Below are 20678 nucleotides of genomic sequence, written 5' to 3'. Positions count from 1 at the left end.
CTCAGCGGAGCCAGCTCCTCCTGCTGTTGTGCCTCAGCCTGCTAAGGAGTGGGATAAGGCAGCATCCTCACCCTCAACACAAGTGGGTGAGTAGCGTAGTGTGAGAGCATTCTGAGCTGGCAGATGATCCCAGGTTTGCTATCTGCCAGCACTGCTAAAGGCAGATCAGTCGGGGCAAGGAAATTAAACACTTCACCACCACAGCAATGCTGCTGCATCTCAGGAGGCAGCATCTGCTAGCCATCCTTCCTGTTCAGCCTGGCACCAGTGCGAGCATGCCCAAAGGGAAGTCCCCCACTCGCTCCAAAGCCCCTGTCCCCCCAAAAGAAGAGGCAGCCCACCCTGAAACAGTGTGGGAAAGGTGGAGAGGCTGAGTTGCAAAGGCGAGCAAGATCACCCACAGCACTGGGGAGACGCTTGGTCTGGATAGCCAGCCCTTCTCCCTAGTTGAGCAACCAGGGTTCAGGCAGCTCATGGCATTTTTGGCCCCATCTTACCAAGATGGTAATCTTTAGCAGGACAGTGGTACCATCCCTGTATGAGGCATGCAGGGAGTACTTGAGAGAAGAGCTGCGTAAGGCAGGGCCACAGGTAGCCTTGCCCTTCACCTTGGACATCCGGAGCAGCCAGGGTGGTGATCACGCCTACCTCTCCCTCACAGGGCACTGGTGTGATCAGTCAGGCCATTGGTGGACACTCCTTCAAGCCTAGGTGCTGAATGAATCCCACACAGCAAGGGAGATCATGGGGGCCATGAACCATGTGGAGCAGCTAGTGTTCTTGCAGGTGAACCTCCCACTGCAGGGGTTACCCAAGCTCTACCTGCAGACCAAGTGAGTGCCACCCTCCTCACTCTGTCTCCACTGATTTCTTTTTTTCATTTTTTTTTTAAAAACCAGGTAATGCCCCACTCTCAGCTGGAGGGGGTACTCACTGCATCACCAGACAACAGGGGAAGAACATGTGCCTGCAGAGCTTGCTCCCCTGCCAGGACAAACTTGGAAGTATGGGCTGGGGCTATGGGAAAGGAGGAGAACACAGGTCCCGGGCATGACCACTAAAACTGCACCCTGCCAGGGTAGGGAGGCCTGATGGGACTGCTGGTGGTGTGGCAACCCCGTAAAGGCCAGGACCCCTGGTGAAAGGCAGGTAGGAGGCTCTATAACCTCCAGCTAATGCACGCACACATACAGTCCTGGCTGAGGAAAGCCCAGACCTGTCACATCTTTGACAGGCCTGAGGCATGCTGGTTGCAGTGCAGTTGTGAGGCTCCTGGTGAGCTCATCTTAACTGCCCGGGATGCCAGCTTTTGTGTTGAAAAACCCTTTGTCAAGCTGAGGAAGTACCTGCAGTTGGTGTGTCTCCTGGTCCTGGATGGAAGGAATAGTAAAGAAGCCAGAGGCTGGCCTGGCCCCCAATGCACCCAAGAGATCCAATCAGTGAAAATGGAAATGGAGGTGTCAGGGGGTGAGACACATGCCCCAAGACAGACACATTTGTACAAGCACCCATGTCATGAGTTTTGCCTGTCAGCAGCCAGAGGTGCAGGGCCCCAGAACCCAGACTTCCCCTGCACTTATCTCCTTGACAGCTGGCAGGCTTTGTGGCCACAGCACAGCCCAGCAGGCCTGCAGTTTTTACCCCCCTGTGCCTTAACCCACACACGGTGTCACCTATGTCACAAGTTATGCTTGTCAGCAGTTGGAGGTGCAGTTTCCCAGAAACCCCTGCACCTATCTCCTTGAAACTTGGCAGATTTTGTGGCCTCAGCAGAAGCTACCATCCCATGCAGTTTTCTCCCCACTGTGGCTTAACACACACACACACACGTGACATTAGTTTTGCTTTCAGGACTTTGAGGTGCAGTTTCCCAGAAATCCCTATACCAACTCCTTGAAACTTGGCAGGCTTCATGCTCTCTGCAGAGGATACCACCCCTGCAAGTCTGATCCACATAGCAAAAAAATGAAGTTATAAATATTGCATTGATTCCCCATTACACTCTATGGCTGAATCTCCAAATCTCTCCAAATCGGTTCCAAATCTTCTGAAGCCAATTCGGCCGAATCAAATCAGAAACGCAAATCAAATCTCTGAATTGAATTGCCGGTATCCAAATCGGGCAAATCCAAATCTGAATTGAATAGTTCCCTATTTGCACAGGCCTAACAGACATTCCCTCTGGGCTGAAGAAATGCAGGCACATGCCTGCAGTGGCTCAGGCTAAAAGCCGGGGGGTGCTAGAGCAGCCCTCCCTTCTCTTCGACTGTGCTGTGCTGTGCTGAGCTGAGGCAGGGGTGAGGCCAGGCTCCAGCAGGATGCTCTGATTAGGGAGATCTGCCTGCACCATCCCAGGCTTTTCCCCACTCACTGCTCAAGGGGCGGGAGTGTTGCCAGAGCCCAGCCCCAGGCTAACAATCTGAGGCAAAGGTGTGGGGGGTGCGGTACATGCATCTATTGATGATACTGAGCTTTTCAATCTCCCTCTCTCTGCTTCTTCATACTGTCTGCAGCAAACCTGACAGGTGAAGGAGGCAGCAGGAAGCTGATAACAGTGTTTATCAGTCCATCAACAAAACAAAAGCCCCTCTCATTAGTTCAAGCTCTTCTTAACCAGCTTTTTCCAAGGAAGGAATGGAGGGACATTACCAGCTGACCTGTTGATTACCTCCAAAAAGCCCTAAGCAGACACTGTCCTGTCTGCCTTTGTCCTGTCCCAGTGAAATTGGAGACACGCACACACACAACACACACAGAGATACCTTTCAGCATTAGCTAGCATACCACATGCCTAGGGTCCATGAGGCTGGGGTCCGTGCTGTGGGAGGTGGGAGGGAGGGAGAGATCCCTGCTTGAGCAGGGTGGCATGGTGCAGGGGGAAGCCAGGCAGAATCTGCTGCACCTGCAATCTCCACCAGAGCTCTGGCTCGGGAGCAGGGGGGCAGGGCCAGCCCTGTTCTCTGGAGCAGACAGTACAGAGGTCCCAGTAGTGGGGGACTCTGGTTTAACTTAAACCAGGAAGGGATCTGGGACAGACATTTCATAAACTGGTTTGACCCAAATCAGTTAAGTCTGATACTCCATTCAACCAGGTTGAAGGCAGTAGGACTTTCCCTGTGGGACCCCACTTGATACCTCCTCCTAACTGCACATTGAACTGTTGATGACTACTCATTAAGCACAAAGATCCAACCCCTTGGATCCAACTTTGCAGAATTTTCACCTAGCCTGTATTTCATTAGCTCAGGACAGTCCAACCCTGGACCAGCCAGGGGACACAGGCTGCATGGGTCACTGTCCCAAGGGTCATAACTGGCGTGGGCTGCAGCCCAAGGGCTACTAACCATGGGAGTACTCTCCGCCCTTGGGCTCTCTCCTGTTGCACAGGCAGCCTATCAGACCCCCCTGCCACATGAACAGTTCAAGAAGGCTGGCACTACCCCTCTCCCAGCTGCACATGTTGTACAAATAGGCTGGCTCCCTTCCCTGTTGCACCACCCCAGGAGTGGGGACACAAAGCAAAAGCTGGAGGAGGGCAAGGGAGCCCAAAGAACCTAGTTGCTGTGGCAGGAGAGCGGGTGGTGATGGCAGTCAGGTGGGAGCCCAAGGGTCACACACTAACTCTTTGAGGACTACATATGGCCCATAGGCTACCAGTTGGACAGCCCTGCCTTAACTTGTTAATGAGAATGTTGTGGAATACATTGTTAAAAGTCTTGCTAAATTCAAGGTGCATCACATCCACTTGTCTTCCCCATCCACAGAGCCTGTCACTTTATCATAGAAGAAAATCCATAAAAGGAAATATAAAAATCAATTAAAATGCAACATCAAGGCATTTTGTGTGCTCCTAACTCCTATGATATTACTGCAAATCTTGTGGTATTTTGTGTTTTTTTCTTATGGCATCAGCACTTGGAATCATTTGAATATGTAAGAATCTCATCTGTCATTACAAAAAAAGAAAGTATATAGCTAGTTCTCATAGATGCCAGGAAAAGTACAAATATAGTGCTCCCTAAGGGTTCAGAAACCACAAAGAAAATAAAAAGAACCCAGCATTTTACTATTTTTAATATTATGTTTTCAAAGCAACCTCATGATTTGGGGGAATAGGGGGAGCTTGAGTCATGTTTTTAGAATGACTGGCATTGACAGTACTAAGATTCTCATTTATAAACAGAAACCCTTCCCAGCCAAACCCTCAGCCTATAATGCTCCCCGTCTGAGGCCAGATTTTCTGCTTTCGGTTACATTTATACAATCCTATCAATTTCTTTACTAGAAAAAATTGGTTCAGTTAATACAAACAAGGCCCCATTTCATTTTTACATTTGTGGCAACTTAAAACACTTCATTTAACATAACAGAGTTGAATCCCTTGTGCATGTTTCCATACCACAGTTGGAGTGGGGGGACGGACAGACCCTATTTTGCCATTAAAATGTTAACAATCTGGAAGGCTTTCTCCAGTTCATTCTTTTCTACGAAGATTGCTTCACTTAAATTGGAAATCTATCCAAGTAATGTCACCAGCTGAGCCATTCACAAAAAAATTAAATCGTTGGCTTTAGAAGGCTATCACTTAATGTGGTGAAGATTCACTCATCCCTTGGTAACCCAGCATTCCCCGAGGAGCTTATTGGACATAGTTTGTGAGGGATGGGACAGAGGGGAAAGGGACAGCACACTCCCGTTATGTAGAGGTTATGTAGAGAAAGACTGAGAACTGCCAATAGAGTGGCAGCCGGTAACTTAGAAAATGCTCAAAAGAACCAGAAAGAACAGTACAACAAAATAAAACAAGGGAATGCGAGTTCCAGGTAGGGCAGCATGTCCTAGTTCTTCTGCAAAGCTCTACAAGTAAGTTCCTCGCATGTTGGCAGGGCCCATGCAAAGTGGTGTGGCGTGCCGGTCTGGTAGATTATGCAGTCCTCTGGCCTGGACACAAAAAGGTAAAGCATATTTATCCTGTTAACCTGCTCAGGGAGGAAAAGGGGTTATCCTCAGAGCAGTGGGGACAGCTACAACAGGTGGTGAAGGATTTTGAGGATGTTTTTAATGAGGTCCCTGGAAAGGCTCAGGGGATTGTGCATAAAATCCTCACCCCGAAGAAGAAAGTAGTACAAGAGCAATGGAAACAAATACCCTACCATAAATACCAGCCAGTTAAGGAAAAATTAAATAGAATATTCCGGCATGGGGTTTTCATGGAGTCCCATAGCCCATGATGGTGCCCAATTGTCACGGTACCAAAGGGAGATGGAACACTCTGTCTATGCATAGATTTCTAGAAACTGAATTCTATTGCATAGTTTGATGTTTTTTGATGCCCCAAGTGGGTGAGCTGTTAGAAAGGATAGGTCAGACCCAATATATTTCCACATTTGACCTAACTAAAGGGTACTGGCAGATCCCCCTGAGGGAGGAAGGCCAGGCCAAAACAGCTTTTGGGATGCCGTGGGGTTTTTTTCAATTGAAGAGGATGCCCTTCAGCCTCAATAGCACAGTGGCCACCTTTCAGTGTTTAATGGATTGAATCCTGGCTCCTAATCACAGATGTGCAGCAGCCTACATCAATGATATCATGGTGGATACAGAAAGGTGGAAACAGCATATACAAGCAGTGACAGCAGTCCTGCAAGAGCTTTAGCAGGCAGGGTTGACAGTTAACCCTAGGAAATGCACTCTGGGGTTTGGCAGAAGCCAAATATCTAGGCTTCTTGGTGGGATAAGGCCAAAAAAGACCATTGGCTGACAAGGTAGAAATCATCAAGAATTTTTCCCCTCCGAGAAACAAAAAAGAAATGCTGACTTTCCTGGGGTTAGCAAGTTACTACCTCAAATTTATCCCCCTGGTTTGCAGATATAACAGGTTCATTGACAAACACCACATGAGAAATGGGGAGCGGCTCCACTGAATGGAACCCCACACATCAAGAAGCATTCAAGGCAGTTAAATTAGCACTGTGTCAATATGTCATGCTGCGCACCCCCAAATTTAATGAGCCTTTTGTTCTACAGATGGACACCTCGGCTGAGGCCATAGGGGCAATCCTCTTATAGATGGTAGAGGGAATGGAGAGACCCATCACCTATGCAAGTAGGAAATTGAATGAACACGAGAAAAGATATGCAATGGTAGAACGGGAGTGCCTAGCTATCAAGTGGGGAGTGGAGTATTTTTGGTATTATCTCTTAGGGTAGGAGTTTAAGTTAGTCATGGATCATGCCCTGTTAAAATGGTTAAGATCTACTAAGACAGTCAATGCTCATATCATGAGATGGGCACTAGCATTACAACCATTCCAGTTTTCCATTGAATATAGGCCAGAAAGGAAAATGTGGTAGCAGATTTCTTATCTCGATGTCACCATGAAGAAGAATCCTACGATTCAAGTAGACACAGCAGAAGTTGAGAAAGGTATGTCCCTTATTATCAGAAAGAGTGCCTAATGGCATCTTAAGAGGATGTGTGGTGGAGTAAGATTGGGGACTGGGGTGAACACCCTGAAAGGGAGAGTAAGCCCTCTATGCGTACCCCAGGAAGAAGGCAAGCATGCAGGGAGGCACCAAGCAGTGAACCACATTTTCAGAGAGAGTGCTTCTTGATGACTGGCCTGCAGAGAGACCAGGCAAGTACTTCCAGCCCTGGAGAGGGGCAGCCAGGGAGAGCTTCCGGTGACACTGGGGTCAGGACACCGGAATAGTTCTACAGCCAGTACCTGTCAGCTGAGAGGGATGGAGCAGAGGCATTTGGAAGGAAAGGCAGGTGATCAGAGGATCACTGCTAAAGGAAGCATGGCCAGTGAGGGCACAGAGCAACGTCCGGGAAGCTGAAGAGAGCCACCAGAGGAGTGGCCACAGGAAGGTACTGTGAGAGGTTTCCCCCTTCTTAAAAAGACTGTCTGTGATTCCCTTTAGAGATGGGCTTAACTGGGCCCAGTATTTTTCTTCTTGCTTTTTCTTTTATGGTGATGGACATTTAAGGGGGATTAAAGGGCTTCATGGGAGGCACTCCCTGAATATTATAACAAAGTAGGCTGATGTTTTTCTGCCATTCAGAGTAGGTGGAACTCAAGCCAGACAGCTGCTAGTGGTGGTAAGCGTAAGGTACAGGGGAGGAAGAAGCCCCACAACAAACCCCTCGCCCCATCGCATGGAACTGGCATAGCTCTTTGGATGTGATGAGATCCTCCCCAGTTTTTGAAAACATCAAGTCTTGGCAGGTGAGAACTCCTAAAGTGGAAGGCAGTCAGGAGAGAGAGCGCCAAGGTCTCATGATTAAGATCTGATGCAAGGTAAAATGTCAAACAGACTGGGGCCCAAGCAATACTTCACATACCCCTGACACTCTACTAATATTACAGGGGAAATAAAGCACTTCTTACTCTCAGCAGGAGACCTGACATCCAAGCAGTCCTCCCACACCAGCTAACGCCACAGTGCTTCAGATGCCACCAGTGAAATTCTACTTGGACCACAACAGGACAAGTAATTTAATGTGCCATAAAAAGAGGGCCTGATTCTCCATTGCTTTGCTTCACTTCTACATCCCAGTTATCCAAAGTGAATTGGATGCTAAGAAGAGTCTATGAACCAAACAAAAAAATTAACCTGGTTTCCAAAAAAGATGTCACCTTATCTTAGTCTCTAAATTGTGCCTAAATGTATTGAGGCAATAAGATTTCCTTGGGCGCTTCCCCAGTGTGACCTGCCCCTTTCTACTACACAGCCCCTAAAAGTGGAAAGGGAAGGGTTAAGCAGGAGAAGGGAGTCAGAGCTAGCCGTTTACCATGAGAACAAGCTTTGAGGATGACAGGTTAGAGGCTGTTTTGGAGGATTGCAATAAAAGGTAACAGAGCTTCAGCTCCACACTTATCACTCCCCAGTGATAGCATGCCACCCCACAAGGCATTAACTGCACCACAGTATGCCAGGGACTGTGCTACACAGCTACCAACAGTACCTGATATCTCAAACATGAGATGGGAATTGTGTGCATTTGAAATCTTCCATGGGAGGAAATGCCATGGACAATAGGGATGGAAACCAACTCTCAACTCTCTTGCCCTTTGCAGGACTATAACTCATCAGCATTATCCACAAGAACAGTGTAGATTACTCTGCTCCTAAGCATGTGTGAAGTAACAGGAAACTGCGGGCACATCCAGATGAGCATGGATGTATGATATGCAGTGCCACAAACCCATCTGTGGTGCTGCACACTGCACGTGCAGGCATTCCTTGCACTGCTAATTTGTGGCACTGTGGGATGGTTTTGACACAGAGATCCTGGTTTCAAAAAACCCCACACCTTAAAAAAGTGGGGCTGCGTATATGGCAGCAGCATGCTTTACCAGAAACCAGAGCCCGGCCGGCCAATGCCACACTCTAGCTGCCAGCCAGGCTCTGTGCTGGCGGACTGCCATGGCTGCAGTCCACAGCTGGGGCCACTGCTGTTTGTCCCCAGGGAAATGCACATTCCCACCCATGGGGACACACCCTGTGAGTCTATCCCATGAGGAGGTGACTGAAGTACCCTGACTGTGCTTTGCCTTTTTAAAGTGTATTTATTTCCATTTCACTTGTACATACTGCTCAACCTCCAATCCAGGCTTTCTTCTTTCCAACCCTTCTCCAATAAACGTGCCAACCTGGCAGCTGGTGAAAGCCAATCATATTACAGAATATTGCCTGTTCTGCAGATGCCCCTGCATTAAGTAGAATTTGTTTAATTCCAGAGAGAATGATTAACTTCAAGGCCATAGCCGTACCCCGCTCTCCTTTGGGTACTATACAGCCCTCAAGGATGGCACACTGGTGAAGTTGGTAATTTAGATCACAAGAGAACGTGCATATGTTGAGGCATAAATGAAATATTTAGAACAAATTATATATTTGATTGCTGAATCATCTTAAATTCAGCATCAACAGTGATGGGATGGAGATGCATGAGGGAGCTCTCATTCCTTTAAATGTATTACTTAACACCTTATTTTGGCTAGCAAAACTATTATGTGACAATAAGACGCTGAGAGAGGACACCTTGCAAAAAAGGTGGCACCTGGTGGAGTGCCAACTGATTACCTGCAGATTTACCCAGCTTTTTTTGGATAGCTCAATCTGTATTGAGCTCCGTGCTGCTGAGTTTAGGTATAGAAGAGAGCTACTAGGATGTCCAAAGGAATGGAGGGCCTATTCTATGAGAGACGACTAAGCATTAGCTTAGCGAAGCGAGAGCTGAGAGGGGACATGATGGCTTTATCCAGATACATGTTGGGGAAGGCCGCATAAGCAAAAGAACAGTGAACAGTGCTGGCTTAAAACAAATGGGTACTGGCAGCGGGAATAAATATAAACTAGAACTAAGAAAAAGGTTTCCAGCTGTCAGACCAGCAAGGTTATTATACAGCCTCCCCATAAGAGCTGCTAGTATGCAGCATTCAGCAGGCTCCCCAGAGGCTACCCCTAGTGCTTTGTTCACTTTCCCTCCTGAACCAACACACGTACCACGGGGTGGGAAGTTGCATCTCCTGTGGCAAAATCCCAAAGGGGATACCATCCTGCTTAACCCCTCCACCCCATACATGCCTGGGCACAGGGCTTCCCAGCCTCTATGGCTGGGCCTGCTATAGCAAAAATGCCCGGGGCATTCTGGTGCGCCATCTAAATCAGCACCTGAACCAAGTGCCTTACATGGCACCCCCTGCACTCCCCCTCCCCACTGTTACCGTACTGCACAGGAAGTATTATTATTGCCATTATCTAGGTGAGGAAGCAAGACACAGAAAGAAGAAGTGAGTTGCCCAAGGTCACAGCAGAGGTCTGTGGCAAAACAGGAACTGGCACTCAGTACTTCTATATCTTAATCAAGCACTCTAGGCCCATATCTGCTGTTCTTTGCTGGAAATGAGGCTTCTTACTATGCAATAAAGAAAGTGAACAGTATCTCCTGCACTGAGGGTGGCTGGGGGGGTGCATGCGTGTGGTGGGGGTGTGTGCATGTAGCAGTCAGTGGGACCCCCCCAGAGGCACAAGGGTGTGTGTGGGGAGAGGGGTGGTGGGGTCCTGTGGGACAGGGTGTGGGTGGGTGCGGTGTGTGATTGTGTGTGGGGAAGGGTTTGAGGGTATGGTGGAGTGTGAAGGGGAGCCCCCCACATGCGACCCCCTGAGATGGTCAGCACCAGCCTCCATCCAACAACAGCCTGGAGCCCTCATGCCCCATGGCACCTCCCTATCACTGCCAACAGCGCACAGCCCCAGCCCACCCTGTGCCTGCTCCGTACTGCCTGGCCATGGCGTGTCCTGCCACCCCAGGCAGGCAGTGGGGCTGGGGTGGCTCCTTCTGGCTGCCGCTACCACTGATTCCAGCCACATGGTACCAGTAGGGACCCACACACACAGCCCCAATCCAGTGCACACCACGCCTGCTCCAGACTTGCCCATCTAGGCTCAGCAGCAGCAGCACCTGGCAAAAACTGTTGCTCGGCATGAGGTAAAAGCAGCCCTTCACCGTCGCCTCTGCTGGGCAGTTCTTGGTGCAGTTGCCTGGAGCCTGCACCATGCCAGGCTACCTGCATCACCACTGCCTCTGGGCTGCCCAGCGCGGCAGCAGTGTCAGTGCAGAGCAGGAGGAGCCACTTTTCCCCCTGTGCTGAGCAACACTTTTTGCCTGCCACTACTGCCACTGCTGAGCCTGGATGGGCGAGTTAAGAGCAGGCATGGGGCATGCCAGGTTGGGGTCACATGCGTGGGTCCCCGCTGGTACCGCGGTGCTGGTGCCAGCAGTGGCAGCAGCCCGAAGGAGGCACCCCAGCCCCACTGCGTGCCCAGGGGGTGGCAGGACGTGCCACAGCTGGGTGGTGCCTGGGCCAGGCAGAACCAAAGGACCCGCTGCAGGCTGGACAAAGCCCCTCCATGGGCTGAATCTGGTCCATGGGCCATATTTTGCCCGCCCCTGGCATAGGTTGTTTTACCATTCAGCGCAAGGTAATAAAAGTCAACTGAGGAAATGCTCCTTCCTCCATCTTGACTGTCACTGTTCTGAAGGACAGCAATAATGTAAGAGCCACATGAGTTTGGAGCTTTTGCAAACTATTTTTTTTTTTCCGGAAAAGTAGTTGAAGGTCTCAACCTATTTTTCCTGTAATTTAAAAAACACACACTTTGGGGATTTTTTCCCCACTGGTCTCATTGTTTTCTTTACCCACATAGCATTTTGACTAGTTTCATCATTTCAAGTTGACTGGTATCTCATTAAAATGTTAATATAGTGGTGAGAAGTGCTCCAAACCTGACCCGTTTCTCAGCTGGTATAAATTGGGATAGCTCCATTGGAGCTACACAGATAATTATAGCTGAACTTTGAAAGACAGGAGCTTCTCCCACACTGGCTAGAGACTGCTTTGCTTACCATTTCCTCACGGTGCTCAGGCTCCAAAAGCATAGAGGTTCGAGTTCAGCACTCTCAGTCTTTGAACAAAGCTCCTTTTATGTGCCATCAGGAAATTAGAGGAGGTTTCCTGCATTATGGGAGCCTGTGGGAAACAATCATTAACAGTGATATTAATCAATGTGGAAATAGTTTCCTCTCCTGGAGGAATGCTTTTTTTCTCCCCTGTGTTTGATTCAAGATTAAATTCACCAAATTAAACTGCCCTAGATTTCACCTACTGTACTTTTAAAAATGCATCACTTGCTAGGTAGGATGCTGTAGGACCTTATAAATAATACTGCAACGCTGCTGCTCTGTGAACACTGTAGCTAGTGCCATGCATGGTAATGGAGTACTGACTATAAGCATATTATTTACTTGTTCATAAGTTGCCTTTTGTGCTATTGATTAATTAACATAGCCATTGAGCTTGTTCTCATACACCAAGCAGCAGATGTGTAAATCTTCTGTATATGGAGTCTCTCTGAAGGTGCAAATTCATATTTCTTATCTTCCTTTTTGGACAGTTGCTGATTTTAGTCTCATTATCAGATACACACAGGAATCTGATGGACACAGTTTGTCCCAGATTTCAATTTTTAGGAAGTTCGAACAAGTGTTTCCCTCTCCTCAAATTAGATGAACCAATTCAGTTACCATGACATTTTTAATTCAGCAGATCCAGACACTGCATCCCAGAATCTCCAAAGAGACACTCACAGAACTCTTGGGACCATTATTGATGATTTTTAATACTTCTCACAACACAGACACATACCAGAGAACCAGAAGGAAATTAATAGGCATCTCTGTGCCACCTTACACCATGCTAGGAAGCGTGTCCATGAAAACATACCCCACCCTATCCAATCATTCCAACTCTGTGAGTAATGAATGCCAAAAAAATATCATGGAGTGCCTTTTTAGTATGTATCAAAGGCATGCCTGCACTGCCCTCAGTCCCTGTGCTGCTTACGATACCTGGTATGGGACATTTTTTCAGCATTTGGCATGTGCAAAACAAGAGTAACTGGGCAACAGGCTCCCTAGCCATCTAACACAGTGTAGATGTGCCCACCGCATCAATATTTAAAAAGGACAAAAGGAATAGCTTGGGTAACTACAGGATTCTCAACTTGTGTTTGGGGACCAGGTCATGGGTGGTCTGATGGAAGAATCAGGTCTCTGAGGGAGGTTTGAGGGTCCAGAGGCTAATTACCAGATCAGGAGGAAAAAACTGGAGTAGGTCTATGACAGGTCAGGGTCAGAGTCCGAAACACCAGCAACCAAGTTACCACAGTTGAGGGGCAGTCCACAGGGTGAAGTCTGAGCAACAAGTCACACCAGGGGTCAAGATCTAGAAAAATCAACAGCAAAGGTACAAAGTCTGAAGGGTAAGTCACAGGTGCACAATGAGCACTGAGCAAAGGAACCAGAAAACAAATCTGCAGGGGATATTTGAGGCCAGTCAGGAACCAGGAAAACCAGAGAGAGCAGGAATCCAGAGCCTGGCAACAGCAGACTGAGTCAAAAACTGTTGACTGACCTGGAGTCCAATGGCCTCAGCTGAGTCTAAATGGACAGGCAGCACTTCCAACAGCTAATCAGGATGTTTGCTCTTCCAAAATTGGGGCAGAGTCTGTAGGCTTGTGACTTACTGCAGGTATGGCTGGCCTGCCTGGCCAGGGTCCCTGACACAAATCCAAGGCAAAACAATGGAATAACTGATACAGGACTCCAAGTAACAAAATGAGTTAATAACCCATTAACATGGGTTTACAGGGGGAAAAAAAACTCTTGCCAAGTTTGGCAAGAAAAAAAAACTCTTGGCAAAAAGGAAAAAAAACTCCTGCCAGTGTTCCTGGATGTGATAACAAGTTTGGTTGAAGAAAGTAATAATGTTGATGTAATCCCCTTATGCTTCTATAAGGCATTTGGTTTGGTAGTACATGACATTTTCATTAAGAAATTAGGATGACACAAGATCAATGTGAAGCATGCTAAATGGATTAAAAATGAGCTAATTGCTAAGTGACAACTTTGTAAATGGCAACTTCCCATTCAGTTGAATGCATTTTTAGAGAGATCCCACAATGAGGGGTCCTTATCCCAAGGCTGTTCATAGTATTTATCAATGACCTGACATACAAGCATTACTGATAAAGTCTGCAAAGCTTGTGGAAACGGGAAGTGACAGGTTAAAGAATAACCTGGATCACCTGGTAAATTGGGAGCAAGCATACAAAATGCTTATCAATATAAGCAAAGGTAAGTACATACATCCAGGAACAAAAAGCTAGATCCTATTGTACTACATACCTAAGTGGAATTAGACATCTAAGTGCAAACCTATTCCAAATCCCTGAAAAACTACTACTGCAAAAAAAGGGGGGGGGGTACTACCTCTGCTTTGCTGCTTTTTGTGACTTAAGCTCAAAGCAACAATGAAAGTACATTACAGAAGTCCTAAATTCACTTCACTTAACAGATGGAATATGGCTTGGCCCAAACCACACCTGTAAAATGGGGGGACTGAGCCTGGGAAAGCAGTCACTTAGGAAAAAATAGATGTAGGGATCAAATTAGTCTATCAGCTGAGCATGAGCTCCCCCTGTGATAATCAAACTAAAAGGATAAAACAATCTTTGGAGGTATAAACAAGAGACCACTGCAAACTATTTTGATCTCTCTGTACAGAAAAGGTCAGACTAGGACTATGCACAACAGCCCAGAACCACTCCCTCCTTCTGCCTCTAGGAAATTACACCAGAGGAGGCTCTGAGTCCTGGGAACAACCAAACACCTTCCATGCTCATCTTGGCTAGGGACAGACATTCAAAAAGCCAGAACCTGAATTGATTCAATCTTTGCAGGTTAGTCTAACCTGCCTAGATTGAACCAATTTGCAAGTGACAGACATTCCCACTTGACTCAGGAAATGCAGGCACATGCCTACAGTGGCTCAGGCCAGAAGCCGGGACGAGCTAGAATGGGGGCAAGCAGAGGCACCGGGACTCAGAGGGGCAACTATAGCCACCCATGCCCACACTAGCACGCTGCTGCCACTCGCACCATGCAGTCTGCAGCAACTCTGCCTGCCCTGCTCCCACCCCACAGTGCAGCCTCCCTGCTTGGACAAGTCTTGCAGCCCCAGGAAATAATGATAGGGTTGTTGCCCTGACAGAGTCGCTCCCCGCTTGCCACTCCAGTGGCAGGGGCAGGGATGTGGCTATAGGCCAGCCAACATGGCCCCCTTAGGCAATGGGAACATGGAGAGGGGTTATTTCCCGCCTCCCTTAAGCATCTGGCAGAGTGTGCAAGGAAAAGGCTTATTCTCCTACTCATCCTGTGCGGGAAGCGATGAGTGGCTGTGGCAGTCAGGGTTGGCAGAGTCCCCCGGGGGGGGACTAAATCCCCTTCCTGCCTCCTTTGCCTCAGAGGGCCATGCCAGCCAGCATCTGGCCATGCCCATGCCCAAGCCCCTGCCAGGGTCCATGCCAGTGGGACAGGGAAGGGGGAATTAAACCTCCTCCCTAACCAGTTCACTTAAGGCTACTGCTGGGGCTGGCCACACGCCCATCACTGTAGCAGCAAGCAAAGAAATGCCTGGTAGGTCTATACTGGTGGGGTAAGGGAGGGAGGAGGGAATAAACCTCTTCCTTGCCCCCTTCACCTTAGGGGGGGCCAGCATCTAGCCCTGCCCCAACCCCTACTCCGGCTAGGGAGCTGAGGGGCAGGGTCAGCCCTACTCCACTGGAGCAAAGAGCACAGCCCCACCCAGGGCTGCAGAGCATGCTGGGATGCTGGAGAACTCTGGTTTAAGTGAAACCAGGAAGGGGTCTGAGACAGAAGTTCCATAAACCAGTTTGAGTTTAATCAGTTAAGTCTGATACTACATTCAACCAGATTTCTCTCAAAGCGGCTTCAGCCATTTTGAAACTGGTTTATGTGAATTGAATTTACATTCTGTTACAGGATGAAACCAGTTTCTGCTCACTTAAACCAGTTTATGTGTAACTTTTGTCCCTATCCATTAAAATCAAGCAGGGGTGGGGGAGCAAGACAGCCAAATATATACTCAAACCTAAGTCTTCTGTTGCTGTGCAACCAATTTGCACCACTCCATTGCTGGATTGTATCTGCAATGCCTAGCCAAGGGAAGCACAGCCTGCTCCAGCACAAGCCAGATCCTCCTGTGTGATGTATTCCAGTATAGAAAATACCACTTCACCTCTTCCCTCCTGTTGTAGTAGTGAATGTGGCTGGAAAAAAAGTGGGCAAGGCCAAAATACCCCTCCCATGCACCAGCCTCTAGCAGTGGCATGGTTAGCAGCTGCTGCAAGGTACAGAAAGATGCCAGCTGCTCTGATTTATGATTGGGAACAAGCCCTCTAAACAGTAGCCCCAGCAAGTTTTAACAACTTTCTGGTGTGTTCACAACCCATCACTTCCTCAGTGCCTTCCTAGCCCACAAGAAGTAATCTAGTCCTTGGCTGCTAATCTTCCAGATCACTAGCAAATTATTTTCCACATTCATCTCCAATAAACTGTTAACATGGGTTGCTTAAAACAAGATGACACCATAACATTTTAGAAAGCCAGGGTTTTTGTTTGAACTGCTCCACTTTCATTTGTTCTTGCCCTGTGCATGAAAAACAATACATTTGTGCTGTGACCATTTGGAACCAGTTCAACTGAATTTGTATCAAGACCGAGTTTGTTTGTGAGCTGATGACTCGTGTTCTTGTCTATTTCTGATTAAATATTATCCCTGTAAATGGCATGAACATTTTTCCCCATTTAATTGTCATGGCTGAGAGGGTTTAATCTATGCACCAATTCAATAAAATGTTATCATCGGCTGTCCATGAGAAATCCTATCTGGTAGCCACTGTATGCATGGATACATTTGAAAAAATTGCACTTCTGACTTCAGAGGGAGGCATCCTGGATTAGGTTTTTTGTGACAGAAAATGGAAGTTGGTTCTCTTTTAAAGTAAAAACCCAGGTACATTTTTTGTCCAGCAAGGCAAGGGAGGAACAGCACAGGTATGAACCAGGTGTGACGTGGCATACTCACGGCACTGATGTAGTGGTTACTACTGGAGTCAGAGGGGCTACAGCTTCACCGAACTAAGGAAGAGCAGTGAGTCTGGACTCCATTGACCTGATTCAAAACCCACTGAAAGCATCGGGAATTGTTTCCAATGGGAGGCAGTTTAGGAATTAAGGACTGGACTGTTGTGGAGTCTGAGGCTGGATTTCTGTGTGCTTAGCACTCTCTGATGGGGCTGGCAGCTTTTCAAAACATCTCAGCACCCAGTGGTACCCACCGGGACAGTCCTGGTGAGACAATATATGACGTGCTGAGATCCTCTGAAAATCCAACAACTAGCTTTGATGATAAACTCTTTTGAGCGTAGGAGCACACCGCCTATGTTGCCCTGTGGCCAGTGTGCTCTGCTCAGTGTCCCTTCTTGGAGCCTTTGTTATTAACCTTTGACCCGCACTCCCATCCCTATTTTCACATTTGTTGCTCCCCAGAATCAGTTGTGTCCCCAGTAGCCTCCCTAATTAAGGGAGGCTTAAAGTTTTCCTGGTGGACCTAGGCCCACCATACCATGGCACAACAAATATGCCTACCCTGTCCTGCCTTGAAAATAGAATCATCTTTGGCCATGGCAGCTCTTCATGTAGCGCAGTTTGCCTGGGCCTCCACTTCTACTGCACAGGGGCAAAAGGATACATGAATGGATACATGAATTTGTAAGTGGGCTGGCCCCTGAACAACCCTGTGCTGTCCCAAACCTACCATAGGCAGCAGCACACAAAAAAACCCTCTGGATCCATATTGTGAGCTATCCCTGGAGCGCACACAGCCTGCATAGCTCCTGCTTCCATATGGTAACATTTCCTGCTGTATCGGGAGATCTCTGTACCCAGAAAATTCAAGGAGAGAGGTAGGCTTTTGTCTCCACATGAAGATGAGCAATAATGTTTTCTTACCAATAATTTCTATGAGATTGGACTTCAATTTGCTCATATTCTTATGCAATGGGGCCCACTTTTTCCAACTGCCAATGCATTAAGAGATAATAGTGAATTAATGTAGAGTAATGGTAATGAACAATAAGAATGTTTTATAATCATTATATGGCACCATTATTCCCAAATGGGCCCATAAATCTGCCAGAGGAAGCAGCTTTATAGCAGATATATTTTTGCATGTATTTAAAAAATGGGATAAAAGTCATATCAATCCCTGGCAGACCTAATTTTGCATCCCACAGCATTTATCAAAACACTAGTGGCATTAAACAAGACATGTGCTGTGCAGAAAGCTCTCATCCACGTTACAGGCCAAAAGGGATTGGCATGCTGTACTAAAAGGGACTTCCTTGACTAGGGAACAGCATGTGTGAAAAGACAGAGAGTAACATTCCTCCGTTCAGATCTGCAACAAATGAAAACCTAAGAAGGAACATAACAAAGACCCTGACCATGTATTCTGTTACAGACAAACTCACACAAAACCCCACTGAAATCCTTTGGCCTTTGTACGAGCGCTGGGGTCTCCCTGTCTCCGTACCAGTGCAGGAACAGGGACAAAATGAGAATTTGATCCTTCATGGGACTGAGTCCCCTGATTCAGATTCAGCAAAGTGCTTAGACAGGTGCTTAGGCAGACAAGGTTCCTTGGGTGAATTTGATATCTTTTATTAGATCAACCCAAATAGTTGGAGAAAAGTTATTAAGCAAGCTTTCGGGTTCAAAAACAGGTGCTTTGGTTTCACCACAGGATGTCACACTCTCCCTGTGCCCTGGGCCAGGTCCAGCTGTAATGGGACCAGCTGGGCTGGCAGTGGTAGGGCAAGTGACCACTTGCTGTGGCATTGGTGGCAGACCAAGCAGCCACAGAGCAAGTGGGCTTGTGTCAGCACAGCCCTTGCTCATTCTTCTGCCACAAAGGGCCATGTCCATCAGATGCAGGAGCTCCAGATTCTGTGGGAGGCTACTCCCCACTGCCAGCCATACCCCCAACATCCATAGCCCTCCAGCAGGCTGGATGGAGTGGCTCCATGGGCTAGGTCCAGGTCACAGGCCGCATGTTTGACACCCCTGGTTTAAACATGTAAGAGGAACCACTTATCTCATGCTCTCAAAGTCTTCCTGTGCCCTCAGTAAGGTTTCTTTAAGGTCTAACCAGCTCTTCTGGACTCCTTTCCCCCTCAGGCTGGCCTCCCAGGGAATCCTGACCATCGGCTCCCTGAGTGAGTCAAAGTCTGCTCTTCTGAAGTCCAGGGTCCCTACTCTGTTCTCCTTCCTTGCATTCCTCTGTATCCTTAATCAATCATCTCATGGCTGCTACTGCCCAAGCTGCCATCCACTTTTATATTCCCCACCAATTCTTCCTTGTTTGTAAGCAGCAGGTCAAGAAGAACACAGCCTTTAGCTGACCTCTCCAATGCTTGCACCAGGTAGTTGTCCCAAACACTCTCCCAAAACTTCCTGAATTGCTAGTGCACTTTTGTATTGACCCCCCTTCTCCCCCCCCCCAGCAGATGTCAGGGTGATTGAAGTCCCCCATGAGAACCAGGGCCTGTGATCTGAACATTTCTGCTAGCTGTTTGATGAAAGCCTCATTCACCTCATCCTCCTGGTCTATAGCAGACACACACCATGACATCACCCTTGTTGCTTTCCCCTCTGACCCTAACTGAGGGATAGGACTTTCAACAGGCCTATCTCCTGAACAGTTTGTACCCATCTAAGATAGTGCTCCAGTCATGCGAGCTATCCCACCAAGTCTCTGCTATTCCAATCACATCGTAGTTCCATGGCTATGCAAGGATTTCCAATTCTTCCTGTTTGTTTCCCAGACTCTGTGTGTTCACGTACCGACACCTGAGGTAATGAGCTGATTGCCCTTTCTCAGGAAGAATGAGAAAGCCTCCTCTGTTGCCCTCACCTGCTTGTGCTTCCTCTATGTAACCTAGTTCCCCACTTACCTCAGGGCTTTGGTCTCCATCCCCCAGTGAACCTAGTGTAAAGCCCTCCTCACTAAGTTAGCGAGCCAGTCTGTGAAGATGCTTTTCTCCCTCTTCATCAGGTGGATCCCATCTATTCCTAGCAATCTTTCTTCCTGGAACAACATCCTGTGGTCAAAGAAACCAAAGCCCTGCTTGGTGACACCATCTGTACAGACATGCATTGATATGCAGGATGTGTCTGTTCCTGACCAGGCTGTTCCCCTTGACTGGAAGGATAGAGGAGAACACCACCTGAACCCCTATCTCTGTCACCCTTGCATACAGAGCCCTGTTGTCACTTTTGATTAGCTCAGGGTCCCCCTGGCAGTATCATTGGTGCCCCCGCGGATGAGCAGCATGGGGTAGTAGTCAGAGGGTCCAATGAGTCTCGGTAATCCTTCTGGGACATCTTGCATCCAGGCTCTGGGCATGCAGCAGACCTCCCAAGACAACAGATCAGGCTGGCTGATAGACACTTCCATCCCCCACAGAAGGGAGTCACCAACCACCACCACCTGTTGCTTCCTCTTTGTGGCAGTGGTATCAATTCTTCCAACCTTAGAGAGGCTGGGCCTGGCCTCTTCTGCTGATGGAATATGATCCTCCTTCTCTGTTGCTAGAGCTCCATATCTGTTCTCCAGGCAAAGCACTGCAGGTAGGGATGAAGACGTCTTGCTGCCAGAGGTCACAAACTTCCAGCTTCCACCTTCCTGGGAGTCCATGTCCTCTACCTTCTCCAGCACTGCCTCTACCAGTCCTTTCTCCACAGTCCTAGAGGTTTCTTCCAGCATCAGATAGATGAACTACTCATGGCTAAGGATGCTTTGGAGACTCACCACCTCCTCCTGTAGTTCTCTTGCCATGCTCTCTGAGGGACACCATCAGAAAGCACCACTTGCACTGCAGGCACTTCACCACCTGGCTCTTACTGGAAGGAACCTGCAAGCCACAGTCCCCACAATGCCAAACTGGGACATGGGTGGAAGCTTGATGGCAAGCAGTCCTGCCTAGACAGACACCTCACAGGTGCAATCAGATCTCATCTGCCACTTGATCACTGTCTCTTAAAACTGGTCTTTCAGCAATCCTTCCTACTTCCTTCTCCTCACCACTTGCCCTCTTCCTCTGCTCTCTATGCCATGGAGTCATTGGTCTTATAGGTGACATGTAGAGGGGGCACAGGGGAACACATGTCCCCCGTCCTCCCCCCC

The 20678-nt window shown here is 48.1% G+C and overlaps 1 long non-coding RNA gene across 2 annotated transcripts in view; it reads right to left on the bottom strand.

The window, feature by feature from the left end:
- Window positions 1–4111: 4111 nt before the first annotated feature.
- The window catches only part of LOC102379691, a 35959-nt gene continuing 19392 nt past the window's right edge, over window positions 4112–20678 (bottom strand). Inside the window, exons 1-3 of one of the 2 annotated variants that reach the window (XR_324309.2) lie at window positions 12657–12778; window positions 11417–11540; window positions 4112–4941 (exon numbers count right to left, since the gene is read on the bottom strand). This is a non-coding gene — a long non-coding RNA (uncharacterized LOC102379691). Of the gene's footprint in view, window positions 4942–11416; window positions 11541–12656; window positions 12779–20678 lie in introns of those variants that run through there. The other variant, XR_324308.3, reaches the window with a different exon arrangement.

This window comes from Alligator sinensis, unplaced genomic scaffold (assembly GCF_000455745.1).
Source record: "Alligator sinensis unplaced genomic scaffold, ASM45574v1 scaffold320_1, whole genome shotgun sequence".
Classification (NCBI taxonomy): domain Eukaryota; kingdom Metazoa; phylum Chordata; order Crocodylia; family Alligatoridae; genus Alligator; species Alligator sinensis.
This window is presented reverse-complemented; position numbering and strand designations above follow the sequence as displayed.